Genomic DNA, 10,000 nt, shown 5'->3' on the forward strand with positions numbered 1-10,000 from the left:
ATCCTTAATCGTACCGATTCGTATTGTACAATCTTCTTTTTTCTTCATTTTTATTTTTTTTATATTTTTATTTATTTATTTATTTATTTATTTATTTATTTATTTTTTTATCGACTAGAAAGAAAGGGTTACTATGAGGCGAGGGAGTGTCAAACGAGCTCGCTCCGTTTCTTTCATTCTTTTGATTCTTTTTCCATTTCTTCTACATCTTCTTTCTTTTTTTTTTTTTTTTTTTTGCCTTCTTTTTTGTGCTCTTTTTTCACGCGTACGTCTGTGACGTTTCAATAGCCGCATGAAGACTCTCAACGAAGCAAAAGAGAGGATGAGATGGTTCGGGGAAGATAGAAAGGAAGGGAATGATTGAGCTTGAGTGTAAAAGAGATAAAGAGATATAAAGAGAGATAGAGGGTAGGATATTTAAAATCGTAAATCTGCAAGTTAACAAGTGAAAAATGATCATCGCAGTTATGAAACATCCTGACACGAGTTAACTTCGCCCCGTAGCTCTTTTCGTCACTATAATTTTCATTTTTTTGAAATTCTCTTTGTCCGTTATTATTCACTCGTTAAATATTTCAAAGTGAGATTTTGTTCGGGCTTTTCGAAATATTTCCTACCTATATCGCATACATGCACAGATGGATATACACTCGGACGATTGTATACTTTTGATGTATTATATGCAATTGTAATCAATTCATTTTTCAACAAAATAATTTAAAAGATGTCAGAAGACGTGGACAATGGTCTCTCTCTCTCTCTCTCTTTCTCTCCTTCCTTTATTTCCTTTTTTCTTTTTATTTTTTTTTTATCTTTCATCTGCCCGCACATTTGCAACTTTAATTTGCAATTCAGAGTCAGTGATTATTCGATATTTTCGGTGGATCAAGAATTCTATGTTCGTTCATATACGAAAGCGTGCTTGTTGTACCATGCGTATGCATCTACGTGACAAACAGACAGACAAACAAAGAGACACAGAGTGAGAGAGAGAGAGAGACAGAGACAGAGACAGAGAGAGAGAGAGAGAGAGAGAGACAGAGACAGAGACAGAGAGAGAGAGAGAGAGAGAGAGAGAGAGAGAGAGAGAGAGAGAGAGAGAGAGAGAGAGAGAGAAAGATGGCACGCTCGATATCGTCAATTTCAGTGGTACGTGGAGTGATAACATTTGGATATACAATATACGTGGATGTAATTAACTATTCGTGCATCTAGAAAATCAGACTACATCTTCGAAAGCATAACTTTGATCTAGCCATCTTCGAGATGATATGATATTGTTGGTGTGACTTCGTATGATTTGAAAGCCCTCGGGTGAGGAAGAGTGCATAGAGAGAACGAGAGAAGTGGAACACTTCGAGATAGATAGATAGATAGAGAGAGAGAGAGAGGGAGAGAGAGAGAGAGAGAGAGATTGGGATGAAATAAGAGAGAAAAAAAAATAACGTGAGAGATAGATCAATCGCAATTAGTCATGCGTATTATTCTATGTCGTCACAGTTTTATTATTATTATTATTATTATTATTATTATTATTATTATTATTATTATTATTATTATTATTATTATTATTATTATTATTTTCTTTTGTTTCTTTCTTTTTTGCAATTTTTTTCCCTCCCTTTTTTTTTCCTTTTTTTTTTTTTCTTTTTTTTCGATCGAACTGTTCGACCGAATCCTAATGGAAAACTGTAAAAAGGAAAGATAGAAGAATAAAATAAAAATACAAGAGAGAAAGAAGAGAAGAAAAATAACAAAAAGGAAATAGGAAAAAAAGGGAATGAATAAATAAAAAAAAAAAACGAAGAAAGAAAGAAGTAAAAAAAAAAAGAAAATAAATAAATAAATAAATAAATAAATAAATAAATAAAGAATAGGAAGGAAGAAATCGTGCGCCTCCGCGAGAGTTGTGCGTTTGTATTTCTCTTGGAAGGAAAATTCGTCAAACTGCGATTTTTCTTTCTTTCGTTCTTTTTTCTATTTTTTTTTTTCTTTTTGTTTACTTTTCTTTCTTTCTTTTTTTTCCCGTTGCACGATCGCATTCGAAAAGACAAGAATTAAAAGCCTGGGGTTTGAAAGATGGATGGATGGATGGATGGATGAATGGTTGGTTGGTTGGGTTGGTTGGTTGGTTGGTTGTTGGTTGGTTGGGATGGGATGGGATGGGATGGGATGCGATGGGATGGGATGCGATGGAATGGGATGAATGAATGGTGTGGGTTGAATGGATTGTTGGATTGATCGATTCTGATCGACAACAGTAGTTTGCCTGGCTAGTATTCCAAGGATAATTGCTTGCAGTAACACCTGTTAATAGAACAGCCGGGAGGAAGCTGTCAGGACATTTTCTGCCTCGCGATAGCTAAGCATTATCGTAGGTTTGTCGAGGATACTCGCGATTGCGCCTCCTACCGTTTCACTCCCACCCCTTCTATGACCCTCCCCTTTCCTATCTCTCCCACCCTTTTAACGTAACGATCGTTAGGACCTACGAGAACGAACGATTCGAAAGGGGTGATGTCATCGAAAGGTGTTCCTTTCACGAACCTTTGTGAGAGATAAATAGATATAGATATATATAGATAGATAGATAGATAGAGAACAGAGGAGGGTTCATTGACGGGAGAAGAAGCAGAAGGAGAAGCAGGAGGAGAAGCAGGAGGAGGAGGAGAGGTTTACGATAGAAGGTACGACGAAAGAAAGAAGTAGGGAAAGTTGATCCAGGTTGAGAATTGCAATCTGTTCACGATTGCTCAGTCGGGCTCTGTGGTCACTTTACAGTTTCTCGACTGTAAATTCATCCTTCCTCTTATACAGGGTGATTTAAGAAATATCTGTTCCGATTCAACGTACGACTTAAAGATTATCATGTACGTTGGAGGGAATGGGGGGGAAAAAAAAGAAATATTGGAGGGAATGGGGGAAAAAAAAAATAAATAAAAAAGAAAGATAAAGAAAAAAGAGAAAGAAAAGAATCTTGGAACGAATTTAATTAATCGTCGATTTATATTGTACGTTATAATGTAAAATTAATGTGTAATTTTAATTGAGTCACATCGGTGTACTTTTTTTCAATTTCCTTTTTCTTCTCTGCTTTCCCCGCTCCCCCCTCCCCCCACCTTTTTTTTCTTTCTTTCTATCTCATCGATATTTGGGATTATCGTTCATTATGAAAATATTTTTCAAACTTACTTTTTGATCACCTTGTATACTTCTCTCTCTCTCTCTCTCTCTCTCTTTCTCTCTTTCTCGCATGTGCATCATTATACACGTTCCTCGAACTCAGTTCACCACCATCACCATCACCACCACCACCACCACCACTACCACCGACAACAAACCCCAACTTTGTCAAGTTCTCACTCTGTTACTACCCTTCGAACCTATCAGCATCAGAACGACCTCATCTGTCGGCCTGTCCGCAGGACATTAACGGAATTCAATGTTTGGTTTACGTTTACTCGGTACATGTATAAGTGTACGTACGTGCGCTTGTACACGAATATACGGGTGTGCATATACGTGCACCTTGTATGCACTCATACACGTACTCCTCGTATATTCTATGTAATCAAAGAGAGGCAAATAGTTTTGTCCTTTCGGGTTTTACATTAATTACTTTCCCCTCTCTCCCCTCCTCTCTCTCTCCCTCTCTCCCTCTCTTCCCTCCCCCTTTCTCTCTCCCCTCCCTCCTCCCCTCCTCTCATCCTTTAAAAGGCATATTTACGTCCGCTGATTCAGGATTAATTTCGATCATCGATCTTCTATGGTGTACATGTACACACACACATACACACACACATATATATATATATATATCGTGTATGGAAGAAGTAAAGTGCAGTTGGTGGTTGTATCCTTGTCTCTCGTTTAGGAACATTGGCGACGTCGTTTAGAGACCGTTACAGGTGTTCCTCGTATATCACCGGATTACTATAATTTCGAACTATAGCGTTGTACTTTTATGGCCGTCCAGACTTGGTACACGTAAAGGACAGAGAGGAGGAGAAATAGAATGAGAATGGAAAAGGAGGAGGAGGATGAGGAGGAGGAGGAGGATGAGGAGTAAAAGGAGGAGAAGAAGTAAGAGTAGCAACAATGGTAGCACATGGAATCCAAAATTTTATGGTCTATTATCACAAATATGTTTAACCGTAGCTGTCACGTGACACGTAACATATAACAACATTCAAGTAATCTTATCGATACTCCGCATTTTCTTGTCCGTGGTTGTGGTTGTGGTTGTGGTGATGATTGTGGTGATGATTGTGGTGATGGTGTTGGTGCCAAATGGTGTTGGTGTATCTATATAACTAAACGATATATATATATATATATACCTACGTTTATACTAGATTGTGTGTGTGTGTATGTATATGTGAAATTTTCAATCATCCACTGTGTATATTTCGATCTGCCATTTTTTTTTTCTCTATCATAATCGATTACGATTAAGAACGATGCATTTTATTTTTCTGAGTTCTTCGTTCAAATTCGTTTTAATGATAACGATACTTATGAATGACGAATTTTTTAATTACGATTGTTCTTACGTGAATCGATTGAAATTATAAGAGATTTAATATTGCGACTAGAAATGAGGTAAATTTCTTTTCTCTCTCTTTTTTTTTTTTCTTTTTTTCTTTTCTCTCCCTCTCTCTCTTTCTCTCTCTCTCTATCTCTCTTTATTTCTTACATTTAATGAACGATCAATTACATCGTGTTCGACGAATAAAAAAAAAAAAAAACAAAAGAAAAGAAAAGAAAAAACAAAATGTAGTCCCGTTGTTGCTCAAGATAGAAGTCTAATATTTTAGATGTTAAAGAAATTGATTGTCTGGTTTTTATTACTTAGGTTCTTACGATATTTAACTCGATTGTGTAGTATCGTTTCGTTCTGGTGTATATCAGAGCAACAGGTACGATATATCCGTTTCGACGAATTTCCATAATGGTTGGCCATAGTCGACTATCGGATTGCGATGGAAAAGAGAATGAACGGATGGCTCTCTCTCTCTTTCTCTTTCTCTCTTTCTCTCTCTCTCTCTCTCTCTCTCTCTCACTCTTTCTCTCTCTCTTTCCACGTTCCGATCGAACGTTTTCATATAAATTTCGGTCGACCATATGCGCGGGTGCATATATCCCCGTGTGTTGGCCATTGAAATAAACGTTTTCGCACGATTTACGAAAATTTTTATAATTTTCGCTCTAGATCGCGACGATGATTTGCGCCTCGTCGATATTTTTTTTCCAAAACTTCTCAAAGTCATAGCTTTCTGATAGCTTTAAAAAAAAATGTCAGGCGAACGATACGATTTAAGTTTACATTTATTTCGTAACTTTCGTGTTTTGAATGAAAATCGATTTCTCTTTGTTGATTGTGAATTAAAAGGGCGAGGGAGGGTGGGGTGGGTGAAAGGAAAAAAGAAAAAGAGAAAAGAAAGATAAGAACGATAAGAGGATAGATCAGACAAGAATACGAAAACTTTTGGAAAATTATTAAAATACACATACTGTTGTATAATCGCTAGTAAACGCGCAAATGTATATTTGACGCGTTAGCGTCAGATATTTGTTTGACAATATATCTATATCGATATACTATTTAAATATTTATAAGCGTGTTTATAACACTCGCGTATACATAATTTCTTCATTGCTAATGGCATATCGCTAGCGATTAAAATGAACGATTATTGAGAGCAAAATCATCGAATATTGATGTTATATTATTAGGAGTGTATTAAAAAATAAATAATATATATATATATATATATATATATATATATATATATATTCGATGATAAACGTCGTTCGAATATTTCGATTTGGAAACGATCGACTACCTAATTAATAATAAACGCAGGATGGATCGTATGCATATAATATTTCCATTCGATCGTTCGTTTTGATTCTCCCCTCTGTCCCTCTCTAAACCCTCACCTCTTATCCTATCCTCTCCCACTCCCTTAACTCACTGTCACCTTTCCTACTGGCTCACCTCATTCTCACCCTTCCACCTCTCTTAGGGTACTTTTTATCCTTTTTATCATAATATCCGTTCGTCGTTACTTTCGTTCTTTTTCTGGTCTCTTAATCATCACGTCCATATTTAACTTTTTTTTTGTACTTTCGACCCATTTGCAATCTCTTCGATCCGTCATTTATTCCTTTTTTTTTCTTTTTTTTTTTTGAATCCTTTGCCATTTAAATATTTTACTTTTAATTTATTTATTTTTTTTTCCTTTTTTTTTTTTTTTACGTAACCTTTCTTGTTTTTTTCCCCTTTTTTTGCTTTCCTTTGGTCTTTGTTTTTTAAGTTCTTTTTTGTTTTTGCTCTACCCCACTCCCTTCCCTCCCCACCCGTTTTCTTGTTCCTATTCCGTCTTAAAGCCTTTTTAAAGTCCTTTGACTCTCACAATCCCGCATCTCTTGATCCCTTTTCTCTTGGAAATATTTCGAAGAGATTTCATTTGACTGAATCTCATTCTCAAACGTAATTATCTTCTTTTCTTATTCTGTCTCAGGTTTTTTATATTTCTCTCTCTCACTCTCTCTCTCTCTTTCTCATTCTCTGTCTCTGGTTTTTTATATTTCTCTCTCTCTCACTCTCTCTCTCTCTCATTCTCTGTCTCTTTCTCTCTCTCTCTCTCTCTCTCTTTCTCATTCTCTGTCTCTTTCTCTCTCTCTCTTTCTCTCTCTCTCTCTCTCTCTCTCTTTATTTTTCGCTAAATTATTGTCCCTTTAAATCATAGATTTGATCGTAATTGTGCAAATAATCTAAAAATAATTTCTAATTGTGCGTTTGAGATGTGTTAGAGATGTGTTACATTTCTTAGACACTTTGAACGGTTATCATTCATAACAGAATGAATTATTTTGACTTCTTGGCCATTCTTGAAGTCTCGGAAATAATGTAATAAGTAGATTTAGAAAATGTATTTTCGAAAAGTGTTATTATGAAGAAGAAAAAAGGGGAAAAAAAAGAAAAGAAGAAAAAGAGAAGTAGAACAAGAAGAAGAAGAAGAAGAAGAAGAAGAAGAAAATTCCTCGTGAATCGTGGAACGCGCAAATTGTTTTAACCGAGCTCAAAGTTTGCTCTGAGATGTCTTAAAATCTCAGTAGTAGAACTAGGATTAGTCGTCGTGACGTTATTCGTTCTAATCAACGTTATTCGTTTTATATAGCAATAGCACATGTGTAAGAGAAGTAATTAGAGATTGGTTGAATTAGAGATTTGGCTTAGCTTATTCATCCGTCAACCTATTAACCTATACTCGTAGATAGGTAATTAAAAAAAGAGTAAGGTTTTTTTTTTTTTTTTTTTTTTTTTTTTAATAATCTCACCTTTTTTTGTCTTTGTATTTTTTTTTTTTTTTTTTTTTTTTTTCTTTTTTTTTTCTGTATCTCTGTATCTTCCACCTAGATCGTCCTTTACGACGTTATAAAAATGGCTATCTATAAATTTCGGTTTATCCTATATAAAGATGTCAATCCGTGGTGGAAGGGACGAAAATTCAAATCGTCCTTTCTTTATGGACGAAGCCCGCGCTGATAACTTCCAAGTTATGGTACCTACCTTTTATGGCGAAATTTCATGAGCACCACCAGTGATGGGATATCATGGAACTCGATTAAACTTGCCTCAGAGTCATCGGTTTTAAAAGACTGTTTTAGTAATCTCATTTTTACCATTCCCCGTTGCCCTCTGCTTTTCTCTTCTCTTTTACCTCCCCTCGTCGTCGCCGCTGTTGCCACCCCTCCCCTCCCCTCCTCCTTTCCTCCCTTCCTCCTTTCCGTCGAGATTTCATTCGTGATGCAAAGCAAGAAACGTAATAGATGGGGATACTTTTTGATTTGCAAATTATTTATCTTCTCTTTCGTTTGCTTTTTTTTCTTTTCTTTTCTTTTCTTTTTTTCTTCTTCTTCTTCTTCTTCTTCTTGCATTTTGAAAGGAAACGTAAATGATTGTTAAAATTAGATTAGCAATGTTTATTGTTTATGTTTGTTACTAACGGGTTATTTCATTGAAAAGAAAGACGATAAATTCTTAATTCGAATTTATAACACTGTGAAATTACTGAGATATGTTTAGTATCGTTTCTTTTCTCTCTTTCAGATGAAAGATTTTAAACGATTTTGGTTTCTTCCTTTCTTTTAATTTTTTCTTTTTCTTTTTCTCTCTCTCTCTCTCTCTCTCTCTCTCTCTCTATCTATCTATCTATCTATCTCTCTCTCTTTTCCTTTCTTTTTTTCACATTCTTCATTATTCTAATGTCTTTTTAAAATAACGTTAATTAAGAAATTTCATTGGAAATTTAGGTACCTTCGAAGTTTATACTATATACGGACGAAATTATATTATGCTCTCTTATTCGAAATATTGAATTGCTACGATGATTATAGCGTCGAAATTTGTAATAATTTATATTTGAATAAATGGTAGTAACTTTTCTTTCTTTTTTTTTTTCTTTTTTCTTTCATCAAAAAAAAAAAAAAAAAAAAATGTGTGCCCGAAATAATATTATATCTAAATAAATATAACGTTACGCAGTATTTATTCGTCGAAAATTTATATTACTCCGATATACGAAACGAATGGATAATAATGTCAAAAATAAAACCAAATCGCATAGTGATAATTACTTTGCACCAAAAATAAATATTTAACATTTTATATCTAAACATATAATGTTATAGATTATATATATATATATATATATATATATATATATATGTTTTATTGATTAAACATCTATTTCGTATTATATGTTCAAATAATAAACATCAATAATTTCAATAAATATCGTTAAATTTCGACGTCATTTATTTGCCCATAATCAATAATTAACTACGATTAAAGATTGGTGTGGCCGGATAGGTGAGGTGAGCGGGAGGGAGCGGGATATCCTTTGAGTACAAACGTAGTTGGATTTGAAGGAAGTTCGAGGCTTTTTAAAATTTAAAAGGTCATGGAAAAAAGCTGGTGTTGTAAAAGTTGAACGTTCTCTTTTTTTCCTTTTCTCTTTTTGTACTCTTCAGGTAAAAGGAAAAGTTTAGAAAGAGGGAGGACATTGGATAGCAAGAGAGAGAGAGAGAGAGAGAGAGAGAGAGAGAGAGAGAGAGAGAGAGAGAGAGAGAGAGAGAGAGAGAGAGAGTTGACAACGCCTCGATGAGGCATAACATTTCGGATGAAGAATATCGCGTGTTATAAAGCTCCTAACGTCGACGAGACGTCAAACTAGTGGATGATATCGTCAAGCGAGGAGGAGATGGTGGGAGGGGGAGGGGGAAGGTAGAAGGAGGAGGATGAATGATAGGTGAAAGAAATAAGAATAAGAAAAAGAAGAACGAGGAGCAGGAGGAGGAAGAGGAGGAGAATAGAATGAAGGATAAGTCATACCCGCATGTGTCTGTTTGTGTGTGTGTGTGTGTGTGTGTATGAAAGAGAGAGAGAGAGAGAGAGGGAGAAAGAGAGATGGTCGACGACGAATTCATAAGTTTGTAGAGTAGAAAATTTTACCGTGGCTCGTAAAAGAGCCGTGTTATACGATCTGGCCAATCGACGGCGAACGAAATAGACAGTTTGAAGGTGAATGCATATATTTTTCGATGTAGCCACGAAAGCGAGGGAACGAAAAATAACTCTTTGGTGAATATTGTAGATTGGAGAGGGGGAGGAGTGGCGGGGTAATGCGGTAAAAGGAGAGGACCAACGAGACCACGAAACGAAGACATCGAATCGTTTACTATTTCACCCGTTTATCCCTCTCTCCCTTCCAACTTCTTACTCTTTAGTTTAATTTTACTCAAAATCTTTATTAACTTCTATATTCATTCATATTTCATTTATTTCATTCATTAATCCACTTACCCATCCATCCATCCATTCATTCATTCATACATTCGTACATTCATTCGTACATTCATTCATTCATTCATTCATTCATTCATTCATTCATTCATTCATTCATTCATTCATTCATTCATTCATTCATTC

General features: G+C 35.2%; 2 protein-coding genes across 10 annotated transcripts in view; one reads left to right on the forward strand and one right to left on the reverse strand.

Moving 5' to 3' along the window:
* The window catches only part of qin (tudor domain-containing protein qin), a 208,213-nt gene that overhangs the window by 40,844 nt on the left and 157,369 nt on the right, over positions 1–10,000 (forward strand). The window lies entirely within an intron of this gene.
* LOC118450603 (uncharacterized) overlaps positions 1–10,000 on the reverse strand; it is a 64,591-nt gene that overhangs the window by 38,328 nt on the left and 16,263 nt on the right. Inside the window, exon 1 of one of the 3 annotated variants that reach the window (XM_085663107.1) lies at positions 7,580–8,061. The exons of the other annotated variants lie outside the window; for them this stretch is intronic. The gene's annotated coding sequence lies outside the window, so the exon portion shown is untranslated. Of the gene's footprint in view, positions 1–7,579; positions 8,062–10,000 lie in introns of those variants that run through there. 3 annotated transcript variants of the gene reach the window in all.

This window comes from Vespa mandarinia, chromosome 20 (assembly GCF_050613455.1).
Source record: "Vespa mandarinia isolate Hongniang chromosome 20, ASM5061345v1, whole genome shotgun sequence".
Classification (NCBI taxonomy): domain Eukaryota; kingdom Metazoa; phylum Arthropoda; class Insecta; order Hymenoptera; family Vespidae; genus Vespa; species Vespa mandarinia.